This window comes from Rhinolophus ferrumequinum, chromosome 3 (assembly GCF_004115265.2).
Source record: "Rhinolophus ferrumequinum isolate MPI-CBG mRhiFer1 chromosome 3, mRhiFer1_v1.p, whole genome shotgun sequence".
Lineage (NCBI taxonomy): Eukaryota > Metazoa > Chordata > Mammalia > Chiroptera > Rhinolophidae > Rhinolophus > Rhinolophus ferrumequinum.
Window position 1 is genome coordinate 81,139,952 of NC_046286.1, and position 18,702 is coordinate 81,158,653.

Here is an 18,702-nt window from a genome sequence, read left to right on the forward strand (position 1 = left end):
TACTCTTGTTTTCTCCCTAACTGCACACCCACACACTCCTAATCCCATGACTTTGTTTGTGGATCAGAGAAAAATTCTTACTTTTATATCAAACAAAATTCCGGGTTTATCTTTGTATTACCAATATCCGATGAAAGTGCTCAGCTAAACAAAAAAACAAAAAGACCTTCTATTCTAGGTCCCCATTCTTCAATCCCACAGAAAAATGGCAGAAGCTTGGAAGTTAGAGCTTTTTCATTAAAATCACTTAATTCTAAAGGGGGTTGGTTACCACACAGTCCCTAAAACTGGAAAGGCGGAAGTCTAAAGATGTATTCTTTCTTGCTACAGAGAAATTTCCCCAGGGGTGGAGGGCAGGGGTCACGTGGGGGTTGGGAGAATTCAGTGCACTGAAATTCACTGCATGTGAAATTTAATGAAGCTATGTTTATAAGCTATTTTAAAATAATAGTAACAGTATGAGCTGAGGTATGCTTTAAAATCAGTGCTTTCATTGCATTTTCATAGTCTAACTCTCTGGTATAGAACGATGTTACTTAAGGATAATATCAGAGGTGTGCTGACTTGCAAAAACTGTTAAATTTTCAGAAATTTTGGGAGCCAGTTGTCAAAAATCAGATTATATAAATGTAAAAGTTAAATTATATTCAAAGAAAGATAATGAATACTTAAAAGTCATCATTACATTTTACTGTTATTTATGCATTTGAGGTTATTTATGTCTATAGTATCAATACTAGGATTGCCAGATAAAATCCAGGACTACCTAGTTAAATTTGAATTGCAGATAAACAATGAATAATTTCTTAGCATACATATGTCCCAAGTAACACATGGAAATACTTATATATGTTAAATAATTATTTGTTGTTTACCTGAAATTTAAATTTAATTGGGCATTCTGGCTTTTCATTTGCTGAATCTGGCAGATTCTGTATGGAGGAAATACTATATAATGGTGCATGATGACACATTTCTTCCTAACTTCATGTTCAATGATTTTACTTGATAATTTGCAATCAATCACGGTGGATGTATTTACTCCACAGATATTAGCACACACAGCAAAGCATGGCTGCTACCCCTTAACCATTGTTAAATATTTACCTGTACACTACCGAGTATAAATCTATTTTAATCATTTTAACAATATTGCATGATGCTGTCCAGATTCTTAGAGTGAATTGACTCTTTGATTTTTGGTTACTACGATGAAAATAAATTAGTTCAAACATATGTTCTTATTGTTTTCTCTATGCCCACCATTCCATGAAGAAGGCAATATCATTTGCAGGAAACTTCCAAGGAACAGCTTTTCTCCTGAAATTTTGAGGGAAACTATGTTTTGCTGAACATTAGGGTTCTCCATTGATGGCTACAAAAATAAACACATTTTAAAATATTTCCTCTACAGAAATTCAATTAGATCTCCATATCTGCCAGTATATTCTTTCTTTTCATATACCTATGCACCTTTCAATATGAAGAATTGTAGAAAGAGGATTGAACTGGGGATAAAAGTTTAATTAATGTGAGGACATGTATCAGAAAAGCTATGGTCTCTTTGTTCGCTCATCTCTGTTGTAGCATGTATTGATACTTCTCATTACCATTAATAAGTGCTTTAGAGGATGCAGCAAGCTAAGGACAATTGCCTACAGGTCAATTCATTGAAAATATTTTCTCTTTATTTTCCCCTTCAAATTAAATGAGTGAAATAAGAGAATGGATTAATTAATCATTTTAGTAGCTAGGCTCTGGGTAATCGAGGTCAGTGACCTTAGTGGGCTGATAAATGAATTTGATCCCAGGGAGGATTGGCAAGATTAGGTTTCTGGTTGTCTTGTTTTAATCATTTATGTGTGCCCTATTATTCACAGAGAGAGGTACAGTACTAGCATCTCCAAACTCAAGTTCATTGATATTACACAGCAGATGCAGGTGTTTCCAGGACAGCTAAGACAGAATAGAAATTTTCACTAGAAAATATAAAAACCAAGGTAATTGTCTTCTAAATATGCAACAGGCATGTGAGGTGGCCAGTTAGCTCAGTGGGTTAGAGCACGGTGCTCTAAACAACAAGGTTGCCGGTTCGATCTCCACATGGGCCACTGTGAGCTGTGACTTCCATAGTTGGATTGAGGCAGCTGCTTGACTTGGAGGTGATGGGTCCTGGAAAAACACACTTAAAATAAATAAAAGTTAAAAATAAAATAAAGTAAAGTGAAACTATTCTGAAAAAAGAAAAAAGATAAATAAATAAATAAGCAACAGGAGTGCATATTAGGATTACTGAAGCTAAAATTTTCACCTGACTCATTTGCATCTTTCCATACTTTGAAACAAAATTATTATTCTCCTTCAACTTCTCCTCCTCTCCCCTTTTCTCCTCCTCCTACTTCTTTTTTGATTTTAAAAATAATGAAACCAATACTTTGAAAGCAAGGGCTGTTGTTTTCTTTATGGAGATTTAAGTTAAATGCCTCTTAGATTGAACAAGTCTGGATTTGAGGAATGTTCATATTTTAATCATGCTCATTTTCTTCCACCAAATGATATGTTAAGTTTTGTCTCCACATACAAACTATTGTATAAACAGAAACTGAGTGAATTCTAACAAGAACAACAACAAAAAGCCTGGTTGTTTTGAAAATTGTCATTTGAATGAATGAAATAAAGTAGCCAGTCGATTTTTTTTTTTACCTGAATTGAACTACTTAAAACAATGGGTCTAGAGCTAGCTTAATGCTCAGTTTCCAATGGTTACTGGAAAAGGAACTTTTAAGCACCCATAAGTAGCGGGCGGGTTCAAACCCAAAGAAAACAATATCGAGTTGGCTTTTGGTAATTTCAAATTCTGGTAGGTAATTATGTACCCTCGACCCAGATAACCCTTCAGTTTCCAAATTTCCTAACTAATTTTGGGGACATCACATTTCAAGGATGGGAACTGATAGTCTTACTTTTTTAAAGAGTAGGAAGAATAAGCACAGACTAAGACAGACAATCTTGGCATCGTTTCACCTTCTTTTTCTACATACACACAGGCCTGACGTGAACATTAGCACTGGTCCTTAAAGGAATTATGCTTTGAGAAGTGATCTAAAAAGAGAAAGAAGATGAGAGGACAGGTTCCAAAACAGGAATATGTGTTCAGCTGGAGAGGTATATGACATTACAGCCAAAGCAGAGACATCTATTTGAACTTCCAAAATAGAACTGAGCCTGAAAGCTTGAGATTTAAAGGGACCAGCTACCTGGACATGCAGCACCCTGGAATGATTCTGGTCCCAATACTGTCCTTTTGACTGAGCTTACCTCTAACAGTTAAGAGCATTTTACTTTGATCTAACATTTCATACTTCATATGACACTTTCATAGAATAATTAAAATGTATTCAGGATTGAATGTGTAGTTTTCTCATTTAATTTTCACAGTAATTGCATGACATGGATTCTATTACCCTAAATTTGCGAGCAAAGACAGTGCCACAGACAGATGAAGTAACCTGCTTTTTAGCTCTGCACTCATGCATCGGTTTAGTCCTTCTGACAAGCCGTAAGATATGCACTATCATGCTTGCTGAAGAGAAGAGCAATTGATAATTAGGGAAACTGGAAAATCAGTTCAAGGTCACTCAGCTAGTAAAGAGTAAAACTGGGGCACCAACCTATGCTTCTAAATTCTTTCGAGTTGCATCCAGGGACATCTTTATGCCTAGAAAACAGGGGACAAGCTGGTGAAAATTTAGCTGGCTGACAATAATTTTTGTAGGAACATGAAGTCTTTGAATATAACTGCGAAATTTTGTATACATGAGTGCAATAAATATAATTTAATTTTAACTTTACGTAAGTACATTTTAGGTGTCACTTATAACATTCTACCCTGTCCTTCACTGTTATTGAACTCTTGGAAGGGGCTAGCACCTTGCCTGGCACGTAACATGTGCTCAACATACCATAAATGTTTTATGAATAAATGAATGCACATGCCTGTATAGGAACATGCAGTATATACAAGGCAAGGACAGCTTCTCCCTAAAATGCAGGAGTGGAGATTCAGACTGCCCTTGGATGAGTGTACAAAGTGAAGTGTGAGGGGGACCAATGTTTGGTTCACCTGCCTCGCCACCTTGCCTGTGAAACGGTGTGTACTGCATGAAGCAGCAAGATGGCTGATCAGTTTGCACCCAGAAACAGCAAGCCTGGTGGAAGGCAGAGTCCCAGCTGCTTAGATTTTACCCCTTGCATTTCTCAGAAAATTAGACTTGCAGACCCTATAGAACTCAGGGGCTCCGCCTCACACAAACATGGGTGATTTCACAGAGCAACAGCAGACTATACTCAACTGACAAACAAAAACCTGGGCTGAATTCCAATGGGTCACTTCACATATTTTTCTCCTCTGTAAGATGAAAAGTTCAAACTATATGACCTGTGCATCCCTTCCAGCCCAAAAATTGCAGTCTATTGCCTATGACATACTAGAAAAATATATATCAGGTTATCAGGCTTACTTCTGCCATGCTTTTGCAAACTAGACACTTCATACAGTAATGTCCACACTTTCTTCCTCTGTTATGGTGGAATAATCATGAAACAAAAGAGAGACATGTTCCCTAATGATATCTTGGTTAAATAACTACTTAATATTCCAATTACTTAACAAACAAGCAAAATGTTTGATAACTCTTATGACCTTGGTGGGCTGATAAGTGAATTGGATTCCAGGCCAGATCAAGTCTCTGGTTGCTTAGCTTTAATCATTTATGGGTACCTGTAGGCTGTGTGTGTGTGTGTGTGTGTGTGTGTGTGTGTGTTAAAGACAAGGAATAGATGATGTTTAACTGAATAGCTATTTGTTTTGTTTCCCTGTAAACAATTGACTGTCATCAGGATATTATTTGGAAACTTTTACTCAGGTACAGAAATGGCATATCTGACCTTTTAATTTCTGATAATGGTCTGGTCACTGTACATAGAAAAGGAAATAGAATTTTTCCCACTGCTTTGTGTCCTGTTGTTAAGTTTCTTTTCAATTGATTTTCTTTTGTGGGTTGTTTTTTCTTTCTTCCTTTTTTTTTTTTTTTTAGATTTGGGAGTTATCTTTCACTAAGTATAGTTGTTGATTATGCATTGAATATGTTCCTTGTATTTTCTGAGTGAATAAGAAGTGAATGTCACTGAGTGTTCATCTTGAAAAACACAACATTGATCCTAACAAACATAAAAATTAGAGCAGATTAATTGAGGTAATGGGTAGATTATCTATTGATAAAAAATCTACCCAGAAACTCCACTTTAAGATCGGCATTTAGTAACAAGAGTACCAATTTATCTATGAGCCAATGTTCTATAATTCACTAAGTTGATTCGTGACCCACTAGTGGATAGTGACCTGCAATTTAAAAAATACTACTTGAAGCTAAAATTATACTATCAAGCCCATATTTGTATTATTTACTATAATATATATATTTGTTTGGTCTCAGAATATGTGCATAGTATCAATGAACGATGTTATAATGAAGCAGCTCTACTGTGAGTATTTGCTTTTTAAAATTAGCAGCAATATTGATCATTTTTCATAGTCGTCAATAGGCCAGGAGCCACTATTTTTCCCTGCAAAGACTCTACTGTTTAATATCAGTGGATTCCTCAGGGCCCCAGTGTTTCTGCTGAGAATGAGTTTAACTGATCTGATTTGAGGAAAGAGGAGCGCCCTCCTTCCATACCCCTCCTCCCCAGTGGGCTTTGAGAATTGAAATGAAGTGGAGAAGAATGATGGGAGGAGAATGATGGGACAGTGAGCATAAGCTCCGCTGTGACTGACTAGTTGGCTCGAGACCCTGTGCTAGCCTGGGAAGAAGAAATAGCATTGTGAGGTACCATTGCTGTTCACAGCATGAACTGAATCTCCCAAGGAAGTTCACTGAGAGTCTCCTCCATTGCTGTTTATTGTTTGCACAACATAGACTCAGCTATGGCAGAGATGGCAGTGCTCATCAGTACTCAGGCTCTTCTCTTCTTCCTGAACATAGAGTTTGTCCACCATCCCTGGCAATTAGATGTGGTCATGTGACTGAGTTTTGTTGAAGGTTGTAAGTGGAAGTGATGTGTGTCCCTTCCCGGCCTGCTGCATGTAAGCCTACCCACTACAACCTGGCCCTCTTCCCACACCTGCTGCTAGGTGAACAGAGAGAATTCTTATGGCCTAGAGGAGGGAGAGTCAACCACCAACATATATGGTGCTGTGACATGAGCATAGAATTCTCCTTTATTATGGCAAGTCATTGGAATGTTGCGGTTGCTAGAGCAGTTTTTCTACCCCAAAACATTAATCTCCATCAAGAGTCTCCTAAGTGGTGTGTTTGAATCCACTTTGCTTTCCTTCAATACATTTTTCACAGTGTGGCTTCAATTGTTTCCCCCTATGAAATAATCATGTCAACTCTGCTTCCTCCTTACTATTCCCATCATGCCTGAAATACTAGATTGCTTCAAGGATAAACTAAAACTCCTTAATGTAGCTTACAGATTCTATATGGTTTAAGCCTGCCTACCTTTCTACCTTCAACTTTTACCATATTTACCATCTCTTGCCATCTTTTACCTTATGTTCCCAACTTTGATTACACAGGCCTTCTCATTTGTGGCTACTCTTTGTCCTCTCTCTAGCCACAGAACTTTTGCATATCCCATTCCTTTTGCCTGGAATACACGTCAATAAATTATTTTCTGTAAAGGTCCAGATAGTAAATATTTTAGACTTTACAAACTCTATGGTTTCTGTCCTGACTACTTGAATCAGCCATCTTGGCTCAAAGGTAGCCATAAACAATATGTAAATGAGTGGGTATAGCTGTGATCCAATCAAATTTTACTTATAAATCATGTGATGGGCTTGATTTGGCCCATGGGCCATAATTTGCTGACCCCTGTCTCAGAATGTTCTTTCTACCCTTCTTTTCTAATGAACAGCCCTATACATCTTTTATCTCTTCCCTAAGGAAGCATTCACAGATATCCTGGAATAGATTAATTCCATTGTATGTTCTCATAATACCATGGGAACATATTGTTACACTGGAAATTTTGCATTGTCCATTAGTGATCAGAAGGACCTTGTAAGCCTCTTGCTTATTAGCTGTTACTTATTCACTGTTTTGTACAAAGTTTATATGGACAGTGCAGCATCTGATTCTGATTCTCACAGTACAGCAACTTCTCAAGTCTGGCAGGTGATGTGAAAAGTTCTAGATATTTAGGCTTAGAATGTCAAAAGAAATCTATGAAACTTGCCCAGGTTGAACAGCATGTGGGCAAGGATTAAAGTAGTGAGTATGTCGACAATATATGTATATCATATTTAACCAGCAGTATTCTGCACCTCAAACTGTTGCCTAGTCCATAGGGCAGTGTAAAAAAAGTCATTGATCTAGTGTCTGTGATTCAAAATAGTGTATTCATACATTTGTTAAATTGACAAACATTTATTGAAATTCTATTGAGTTGCAAGGAAGTCTCCAAGGTGTATAAGACATAAAATCACTATTTCAGGTAACTTAGTGGTATTTTTTTCCATTTAAAAAGTGAAGTTAAAAATAGAGGGGAAAACTCAAAAACAGAAGCAATAAAAATAATACTTTTGACACCACGAGTATAATATTCTTATAGGTGGAGTCATTTGATATGCAGAATACTGTCGGTTAAATATGATGCATATGTATTGTTGACATTCCCACGACTTTTCTCCTTGCCCACATGCTGTTCAACCTGGGCAAGTTTCATAGATTTCTTTTGACATTCTAAGCCTAAATAGCTAGAACTTTTCACATCACCTGCCAGACATGAGAAGTTGCTGTACTGTGAGAATCAGAATCAGATGCTGCACTGTCCGTATAAAGTTTGGTCAGAAATAGATGTGCTCACCCAGCCCTCCTGCATCCTCATGTTACATGGCAGCTATTTTCTGGAAAGCAGGCCAGGAAAACCAATACTCTAATAGTTGATGCAGACATAAGAACCAGACTTTCCAGATGCTTTGGGGTGTTTCTGGTTATGTATGTAAGTTTATATGTATGGGGGCTAAGAGTCTCTTAAGCAAGACTTGACATTATTGCCCACTCTTAGCTTAAGAGGGAAGCCATGGCTGAGTAGTGTCAAGCACTGGTAAGCTTCATGCTCTTCTCTGATTTCAACAGGCTAGAAGTGAAAATTATTTTAAAAGCAGAGTTACTTTAAATCAAATGCAAAAAATCGGGTTACTCCCTGTCTTCCCCCAACCAGATGCATCTGGCCCATATATTCATTTGGTTTGGCTTTCGCAGTATTTAAACAACAACAACCAAAAATTGGATTTGTGGAAGTGAGAGATTTCATATAAAAATCTGGATTTCTGGCATCTGAGCAACCTGGCAACCCTGGGTGGCATTCCCATGTGGGCAGGTGGCTGGAGGCTGCCCTGCTCAGGTGAGTCAATGGCTTGCCAGGATGCTGACCCTAACTGATCAATTTCAGTTACTTATTTTACCTTCCTGGCCCATCTATGCCAGAAAGTTTGAATTTGCCCTTGCCAGATAGAAAGGAGGTTCAGTCACAGAAATATTTTTATATTATAAAGAAAACAGCTTTTATTATTAAATGCTACTGTGTTATTTGGATACTTGTATATCACCTTGTATTTTTATAGGTATCTTCACCTCAAGGAACACAAAAGACTATACAGAAGTTCAAGGGTAAAAAAGACACTGACTCCCCTTGGCCAGGTGGATTACAGCGTCCCGAAGAACTTCAGAGTCTGAGGGAATGCCTGATTGGGAGAAATGTGCTTGAGAGGGCATTCTGCCCAACACAAGGGCCTCTCAAGTGCCCTTTGATGGGTGCTGAGCAGGTGAGTCAAATGAGGATAAGCAGACGAGCCAGTAGAAGCAGAAACATCCCCTTCAGCTTACAGGGATTTGTTCAGGGGCCTGGCTACCACCAGGCACTGGGTGGGTCTAGTCCCAGAAGATCTAGCTTTGGAGATGAACTTTATAGGATAAGTAGCAACTTACTAGATGGAGGTGGATTTTAGAGAGCAAATCAGCAGGAACAAAATGAGAAGAAGCTTAGAAATATTTAGAAAAATGTATTGTGTGGGTGGTTGGGAGACTGAAATCATGAGAAACTTTTGTTTTCCTCAATTTACGTCCCCTGTAATAGAGAATCATTTAGACCAGACACAGTGTTAGGCCTAGAGCCCTTTCAGAGTCAGCTGCTAAAAGAGTGGTCCCGGGATCAATCAGTAGCATCAGCATCTCCTGGGACCTTGTCAGAAATGTAGAATCAGGGGAGGGGGAAAAAATTAAAAAAAAAAAAAGAAATGTAGAATCACAGACCCTATTCTAGACCCACTGAGTCAGATGCCCAAAAGATGCGTAAACGCCTTAAAATTTGAGAAGCACAGCTTTTGAGAGTAATAAGGTTTGGGACCAGGTAATGATAGAGTGACTTTTTTCTTTCACTTCCCCACCCCTCATTTATCTAGACACTATTTGACCATGAGATTAACTAGACATGAAACACAAAAATAATGAAAACAATGTTTGATATATATCAAGGTGAGTCGCATAGAGACCCATAGTAAATAATACAATTACTATTTATTAAAAATAGAAAACTAAATCATTCTTTTTCTAAATAGAGAGTTTGCTCATCATTCTTCTTTTTTATTTTTCAAATCACATAGACAGTAGTTACAATGAAGATCATGTAGAAATAGTCTCTTAAAAAAATGGAACCCACTCTTGCCTTTTGGACTCAAACACTAATAAAAGGAATATGGATTATTGAGTTATTTATTACATTCATGAGATTACTTAAATTCCAGTTTATGACAGGAAGCTACCTAAAACTGTTCTTATTGTTTTTTATTTAATGAGTAATAAAGATGATAAATTGACCACTTTGTAAGATAAAGATATCATTATTGAATGTGTACCATGTGCCTGACTTTTTATATACTTCATCTATTCTCCACAATAGGCATCAACAAGACTTAATTTATAAACGGGGAATTGAAGGTCACAAATGTTAAGTTGCTTAGTAAAGTCACACAATTACCTCTTTCCAGTTAATATCTAAACATACACTTGAATCTGAATCCCACAGTACTTTCCTTTCCCTTCAATTACCCTGGACTGAACCTCGGATTTTTTTAACTCTTCTGTGACCTGGCCAGTTTTTTAAAAAAGTTTTTTTATCTTAATCATCAAAATGGAAAGTTCTTTTTCTACTTGATTTTATCTTTTCTATTTAAAGAAAACCACTGGAAAAACAAACAAAAAAACAAACAATGATTATACTTATAGTGACTTTTTTCCTGATTATACAATCAGTCAGGTCCATTTGGTAAACTATGGAAAATAAAAATTTACTTTATTTATTTGGAAAATGAATAAGTAATAGCACTCATAATCCTATTACTCAAAGATAACCCTACCACTCAGAGGTAACGATTATTAACATTACATTACATATGCTTCTTTTGTTAGTGAATTTATATCTATATCAATATGTAACATAAAAAATAAAATTAGATTCATACTCTTGCTGTATATACTGTCTTATAGCAAACATTTCTGTATGTCACTAGATATTGTTTCTACAAGATAATTTTCATGGTTTCATAGACACCATTCTACGTAGCTTAGAAGTATTCTCTCTCTCTCTCTCTCTCTCTCTCTCTCTCTCTCTCTCTCTCTCTCTCTCTTTCTCTCTCTCTCTCTATCTCTCTCTCTCTCTCTCTCACACACACACACACACCCTCATTTTGCATTTGAGGAAACGGAGGCCCAGAGAAGTAATATGGCATTATTTGATTTCGATCACATAGCTATTAAATGGTAAAGTTGGGATTGGAACTCCCATAATCTAGAGCTAGAGCAATGAATGCCCTTAGCCCCTCTGCTCAATAAGTCTAACTGAACCTTCAGGAGTCCTTTTAAAAATAGTGAATGGGTTCTTGTTAAATTCTTCAGTATAGCACAGCCAGAGTCCATTGTTGGAGCAATGTCATGATTTTTTATTCCCTTTATCCTGTCATTTTTAGCAGTAATTATCTTGCCATTAATTGAAACTCTGTGTATAGACATGTACCCTTGCATGTCCTACAGACTCAATAAATGGTAGTGAAGAGGAATTAATCTCCCCCTTCCTTCCTTCCTTCCTTCCTTCCTTCCTTCCTTCCTTCCTTCCTTCCTTCCTTCCTTCCTTCCTTCCTTCTCTCTGCTAACACTTAGTTGCTTGATTTTACTCACCAGGACCAAGTTAGACTAAAACACATACAACATTTTAAGAAAAAGAAGAAGCCTGGTTTCATAGTTCCAATAAAGCTTTCAGGCATCTCAAAATAATATACGTATGTTGTAGCTTCATAGAACAAAGATATTGAAGGGTGAGAATTGAAAAATATCAAAGGGACTTTCAGATGGCTACTTTACAATTTAAAATACATGTTTAATGTAAAAAGCAAAATTTTACAACCTAAGCCGTCTCTTTATACATTCATAAACACCATGGAAATTTTGTAGAAAAATAAGTCCTTACTTCAAAAAAGCACTTGGAAAATTTAAAATATAAGTTGATATTTTGTTCCCCAGAGCTGACACTGAAAAAGTAAACCAGGAATGAAACTGCTGGATGACATTAAGAACAGCAATAATGTTAGCTTTCTGGTATCAGCCTGCTGGAAATCGAAAGTACACACTTCCACAATTGAACTGACAACTTAGAAAACTCAGTGATTTAAATGGTTGATTAGAGCAGCCTGGCTGCTAACATTGCTTCCTAACAAGCAGGTCATAGCACAATAGAGACCAACAGACAAGATGCGAAAACCATCAGCAAGACCTGCCATTGGGCCCCCTGAAGATCTTTCCGTGAGTGCTTGTATTATCACTGAATTTGTACACAGTAGTGCCAAGACCTATGCAATAATTACCATATATTCACTCCACTGGGACTTTTTTTTTGTGCTAATGAGTGATTGAGAAAGAAAAGAGGAAAATAGTTAAAAGTAAAGGATTTGGAACAGTTTGAGGTTTGAATCCCAGCTCTGTCGTGTACTGTTATGGATATCTCATGTTTTTTCAGTCCAGCATCCTTTTCTCCATTTTCTGAAAAATAACACATTCTTTTTCCATTAGGGAACACCTCTTCCCCTATTTTGGTCGAATAATCAAGATCCTTGCCTCTCCCTGAAAAATAGTAAGGCATGTGACCCAAACGGGGCCAATAAGAGTCAACTTCCCAGAAATTCAAATTTTGAGCCTTACCAACAGGAAGTGACCAGAGATGATCATCTCTGTAGTGTTTTCCTGAAGAAACTGGTCTATTAATTCCTGTTACCTAGGTGCTGGGAATTTTTGTATATCTCATTCTTTCAATGATCTATTATAGTTGTTCACCCTTGATTCTGGGAGCTACTCCCTTTCAATATGTTTCATTTTTTACTTGAGTTAACCAGAATATGTTTTTCGTTTTTGTAACCAAAGAATTTGAATAGTTTAAACAAATTAAGTGCATCATAACTCTAACCTTCATGGACTTCAGCAAATGTAAAATATCTGGTTCACCCTAACAGCTTTATAATGATGACTTCAAATTACTTGCCAGTTAAAAAACATATGATTTTGGTAACTGTGAAATATTGTTTAATCTTCCTAAGAAGTTATAGCATATGTAAAATTTTGAAAATAATACCTACTTCCCAGACTTGTGAGAATTAAATGAGAATATGTCTGGAAGATGTCTCGTACCGTACCCCCTAGAAAAAGTGATCTATAGCTATTGACCTTTCTCATTACAGTGTCTGTAAGCTTGAACATCTTAGTCTAAGGCAAGTTCAAACATTAAATGAGTTATGCTAATAGTTTGTCATACAGTAACTTCTCTGAGTTTTTGACAGTTTTTGACAATGCAGAAATGACTGCTAGATAGTTATATTTAGACTGGAAAACTTAGACTAGAAAATGGATCATTTGAATATTGTAATAGAACACTGATCAAATTGGTTTTCAGTTAAAAAACAATAGATCTGATGCACCAAAAAAAAAAAAGGAGGATCTAGTTTCTACAAGAGCATTTAACCAAGTGTTCCACTATGCAAGTGAGTAGTTTTGAATTTCCTCATGAATTTATGGTATTACCTTCTAAATAATGCAGTGGCATAGTGGGGAGGCACTTTCAGGTGTATGTCAACCACATGAAGAACAAACTTAGTCTTTTCTGTGTATTTATTTTAACATACACGGATGCTAACACAGGCACACAATAGAGCCGCTTAAGCTTGCTCTTAAGCTTTTGTGGAATATAGATGTGCAGAGAATTAAAACAAAATCTGAGATGTCCTCAGCCATTTGTTTTAATTGACTCATGTACCTGAATGCTCAGAGGTTTGTACAGCATTAGTCTTACTCTAGTAAGCATTTGGCCTGGCTTGGCCTGGGGATGACCGCACTATAATGACCTCATTGTAATTCAATATAATTTCTATTGAAAAATGTATTTTTAATTTCAAACAGCCTGAAGCAAACAAACTTTTGGAATACAACTTGTTCATAAAGAGAAGTTGTCCTGCAGTATAAGGGGTCATGAACCCCTGGATTCCACTAAAAAATTTTATTTCAGGGGGAAACAGAGATATTCAACATCTGTTGGATAGCACACGAACTATTAGCTCAAGGTAGCTCACAGTCTCAAAATGAGATCACATTACATTTCTTTGATGACATCATATCTTTTTGAAGCTGTTTTTTTGGTAATTGCTGTGATCAAAACTAAGTCCCTCATGAAAGTCAAAGTGGAACCGGAAGTGAGGGTGGTGTTGTATAGTCTGATTTCAGAAACTGCGTAGGGCCCAACAGGTACACATACCCTATTGGTAAGTAATTGTGACTATTTTAGAATAAAATAGCTATTATTTCTTCTCTCAAATTACACATTTTTTTCAAACGGCTAGTAAATTGTTTGGACATAAGTACTTATTAAGTTATTTGGACCTTAACTCCTTAATAAACAGAATTGTTAGGTGTCTCCCTGGGCCTAGGAGCACCAGGACGAAATTACTGAGACACCAGGGGCTCCACAAACTGAGAAATCTTGGCAAGCTCTGAGCTCTGTCCTGGGCAATAAGCACTAGTACTTTAGGCGATTAAAAAACAAAAAACAAACCAAAAGATCAGCTTTATTAATGATAAACCTAGAAAATACGGTTCCACAGCAGGTGGATTTGCTAATTCTTCAGGTCTGAGTTAAACAGATTTGTCTGCTTAGTCACGGAATGCAGCTCGGTACTCCTGGTCTCCCCCAGGAGCAGGCCCCTTGCATAAGACAGGACATGTGCAGTTTGTAGAGAGGTTGGCTCATAAAAACAGGCAAGAGAAAAAGAGTCTGAAGTGGGAAAGCTCAGTTTTTTCAGATAAATCACTCATTCCCCTGCTTAGGGAGGACCGGATGTGAGAAGAAGGTCCGGGGTATCCCTGACGAAAGTCTCTCCATATGGAAACCTTAATCAAGGGAAATGGAAGTCCCTCCTGTACATGGGTAGGGGAAGAGGATTTGGTTTTAAAATGGGTGAGAAGGAGTCTGGACATATAAAGGCAACACAGCTCCCTTATAAGAAACAAATAAAGCTAGTTGTGGTTTAACAGATACATATTAATTTCTTTGCTAGTGATGCTGACACTATTTTTGCAGTTTGGTTATCAGATCACATTAGTTCTTATGTGAATTATCTTTTCCTAATAAGTGTATTTTAAAAAGGCTCTTACAAATGTGCACTGCGGGAAAGGAATATTTGTCATGAAGCTGGGCAGGGAATGGAATGGAGACGAGCTATAGGTGAGGATGGGGAAAACAATCGGTTCCTATCATTTTCACCCATGAGGAAAGCTTTTCTCTGTTAAGTTCAATGTATTCTTGAGAGAGTCTGAGTTTTCTTTTACAAATGCCTCTACGCCCTTAGTCTGCTTTCTTCTTGGTGAACCCGAACCACAGATGAGCTTCCTTCCACATCTGCTTTGCTTTGACTGTACGGAGGAGGTGGGCCTACCAAGAAAATCCCACAAGCAGCAGCACTGGAAGTACTGCACAGTCATGATTACAACCTCAGCTGCGCCCTCAGCACTGCCTTGCAAACTTGCTCAGCTTCTCTAGGAAGCTTGCTCTCATTCTCTGCAACTTCATGCCTTTTCCATTCTCCTCTAAAGAACCACACACACTCCCACACGCCGACCACCCACTCTCAGCAATGAATCATGTATTATGCTGCGGAGAGAAAGCTGAACACGTCAGTCAAGAAGCACCTTACCTCCCCTCCACCATAGCCACAAACTGTCTGCATTTGTACCTGCCCTCTCCTTTCTCCCTGAAAAAAATGAGCAAGCAGCGCTCCTTCTGCCAAAAGTTGATCACAGGTACCTTGAATGTCATCCCTCCCTTCCTTCCTTACTCCCTTCCTTCTTTCCTTTCCTCCATCCCTCATTCCCTCCCTCCCGTCTTCCCACTTTTGTTCCTTCTCAGTATGATGCTCCAACAGAAGCTTCTAACTGCACACATCTGTATTTCAGCATATACACTTCTGCACCATCCTCCAAACCCTCCCCTGGTCCGACCTGACTCTCTCCTGCACCTGGTCTTGCCATTTCCACCAGAGGAAACTCCTCACGAGGGCTTTCTCTTCACAGTTCCATTACCCTATTAGGCTGAAGGTGTGTATTAGGGGCAGAGAACGCTCCCTAGTGTGTTCAGAGGTCTGGAGAAATGGCCCCTAGGCTGATAGGCAGTACGGATTGTATTGGATATCTTTGGGCAGAGGTCCAGGAATCTCCATATTTATCAAATGACCAGGTCACTACTACCATTCCCATGGTAAAGACAGAATGTTCTTCCTCTAATTGTCTGTAAGCAACATTAAAGTAATGAAAGCTTGGTGGTCATCAAGGGTTGGGGAGAGGAGTGAGGTAAAGGGATAGGGCATAACCGCTCAATGTATGCAGGGTTTTCTTTGGGGGTGATGAAAATGTTTTGGAACTAAACAGAGGTGGTATTGGATGTCGTTGTCAATCTATGAAATGCCACTGATCTGTACACTATGCAATGGCCCAAGTTTACATCATGTGAATTTCACCTCAATTTTTAAAATCTACTGAAGGGAAAAAAAACAAAAAACCTTTGTCATCTCTAGCAGAAAATGCTTGAACATATTTTGGATGTGGTGCTCATTAGGGAATAAAATTATAATTAGAGGGAGAGGTGGTTTCTTATATAGATGAATAGTCTAGAAGTTTTCTTGAGAAATAAAATGGTGGACCATGAGGATTCAGTAATACAAACTGTATTTGCACCTAAATTGTCCTGGAGTCTATTATTTGTCCTCATTGGGCCCCTAGGAAGGAAGACAAAGTAATTTTTTTGCGATGTATGAAAAATTTATTATATCCTTTAACCAATTTGCAAACTGTTGTTTGCACATGAGACACTAAGTATTGAAAATTCTGTGCAAGTAAATTATATAAAACATAGAGAGAAAAAAGACTGTAATTATTCAGCAATTCCCAGACTTTTTCTGCTTCAGATTCATGCCACCTCATTTCAAGATAGAGGAGACCTACGCACTGGGGACTAGTTTGCATTAATAACATGCTGTGCCTTAATGGACCCTCTTCAAAAGCCAAGGCTGTGAGTGGGATCAATAGTGCATATTCTTTACTAAGGCTTTTTAATGCATTTAACCACATTTAGGTATTAGTCTTAATAAGCTTTCTGAGCTTTCACTATCATTGCTCCTTAGAGTATTATTAAGAAATACAGAATTGCACATTGTATTCCCATTAAATAAGCAAATTTTATTAGAAATCATTACGAAAACTATATAAGAAAAAGAAAGTCATGCTTTCTTTTGGAGAAATCCTAATATGATCTTCCCAGGATATGAAAAGTACCCTTCAATCCTGGAGCATCTTCTCCAAAGCAATGTCTGAATATGTTTTCCCAATCCAAATCACTCCGTTTGCTTCTCTGCATGAGGGTGAGAGAAACCCCCCTGCCTGCGTGGACTTGATTTTCCTGGAATGGGAGGCCTCCCCAAGGCTGGCAGGGAGACCTACCTGCAAGGCTCGTTAGTGGATTGTTACAGGTTTAGATTCTTTCACTTGATGTTCCCTGTTGCAGTTGCCTTCGATTGCCCACCGGGCACTGGGCACTTTACGTCATTGCTCAGAACTAGCAACCCTGACTTCACCAACAAGAAAAAGGTCCACTCAGTCAGAACGTGGGAGTTAGGTTTCAAACCTGGGTCGGTAAAACGATTAAATCCGTTATTCTCTCTGAGGCACAAACCCCTCTCTGCTGGGAATTAGCAAAAGGTGAAATCCTTTTTCTGCTGCAGGCAGACAGCAGTCAGAGTAGCTTGGCAGCTGACTTCCTGTTTTCTGAATGGTTGGGTAGGTCTATGCGCCGTGATCACTGAGGACCTGAGAGATGGAAGGAAGACTTTGTGATGGCCTCCTTCCTTGGAAGGGTGCTTGATCTTGAAAAGAGGATTTGAGTCTTTAAGTTGGCTCCCTGACACCTTCTGGGAAAGGATAAATATTGCAGTTTTTCATTTAGAGAAATACCAGGGCAGAAGTATTTAAGAAATGGCTCCCATAGTTCGGCAGGTGGGAGGGGAGTGGCAGGAAGCCGAATATAAATTGACTTCTCAGATTTCTTACTCTAATTGCTATGCTATATTTTCACTATATGTTTAAACATTAAAATGTCTCTTAAGCTTTTGGCAAGAAGTTTTTAAACATCAAAACTCAATTCTCTGCCAATTAACAGCCGCTTAATTTAGGAGTACCTAATTGAGTTTTCTGATTTTAAGGTTCCTACGGGCTAGAAACTCATATGCCATATTTTAGCCCAAAGCAAAATTTTTATGGGCAAGTTGTAATCTTTCTAATAGACCTTGAACTGCCGTAACTTTTCCTTGCAGGTATAACTATAATGAGCCTTGATCCCTTGCTTGAGTGAATTCTACACCTGGACTCAAATCCATAATGAATCATCAGCTGGTGTCCAAGTTACCCTCTCAGGAGGACAGCTGGGCGAAAAGGTCAGGGAAAATTGTTCTTCATTTAAAGTGGTTCCAGCAAAAATATCTCATTTAAAATCTGCTGGAGTTGGGCATTTTTTTTATATCAGTGCCTGCACTCTGATGAGCAGACCAGGAGAGAAGCAAACCTTTGTTAACGTACTGGGATCTAAGGACGTAAGAAATCTCAGAAAGCAGAGACAATATATTACATTTGAAATATTAGATTTTATGTTGGATATCATGGGCATGTTTCTGAACTAGTGTGACTTGATATGTAGCCAAGGGACACTTTATATCAATCTGGAAGATGATGAGTCACATTCAAGTTCAAGGTGTACGTATTTTTATGACTAAGCTTCGTCCAAATGTTTCTACAAGAAAGGAACTGTTTCTTATAGTCATACAAGCAGGATTTAAGGTTCCAAAGATGGAAACACTTAAAATGTTTACTACAAAATAGCATGTTTCAACCTTCCTCGTTTTACTGTGGTGACTGGAGAGAGAAAACTATTACATTTAAATGGAGCTCCTGACAGTGTCTTACAGGGAGTCAAGGCTATATACGTGTTTGTTGAACA

General features: G+C 37.9%; 1 long non-coding RNA gene across 1 annotated transcript in view; it reads left to right on the top strand.

Moving 5' to 3' along the window:
- The window catches only part of LOC117016275 (uncharacterized), a 49,831-nt gene extending 31,687 nt beyond the window's left edge, over positions 1 to 18,144 (top strand). Inside the window, exons 3-4 of the long non-coding RNA XR_004421854.1 lie at positions 8,696 to 8,896; positions 18,023 to 18,144. This is a non-coding gene — a long non-coding RNA (uncharacterized LOC117016275). The remainder of the gene's footprint in view (positions 1 to 8,695; positions 8,897 to 18,022) is intronic.
- The last annotated feature ends 558 nt before the right edge of the window (positions 18,145 to 18,702 follow it).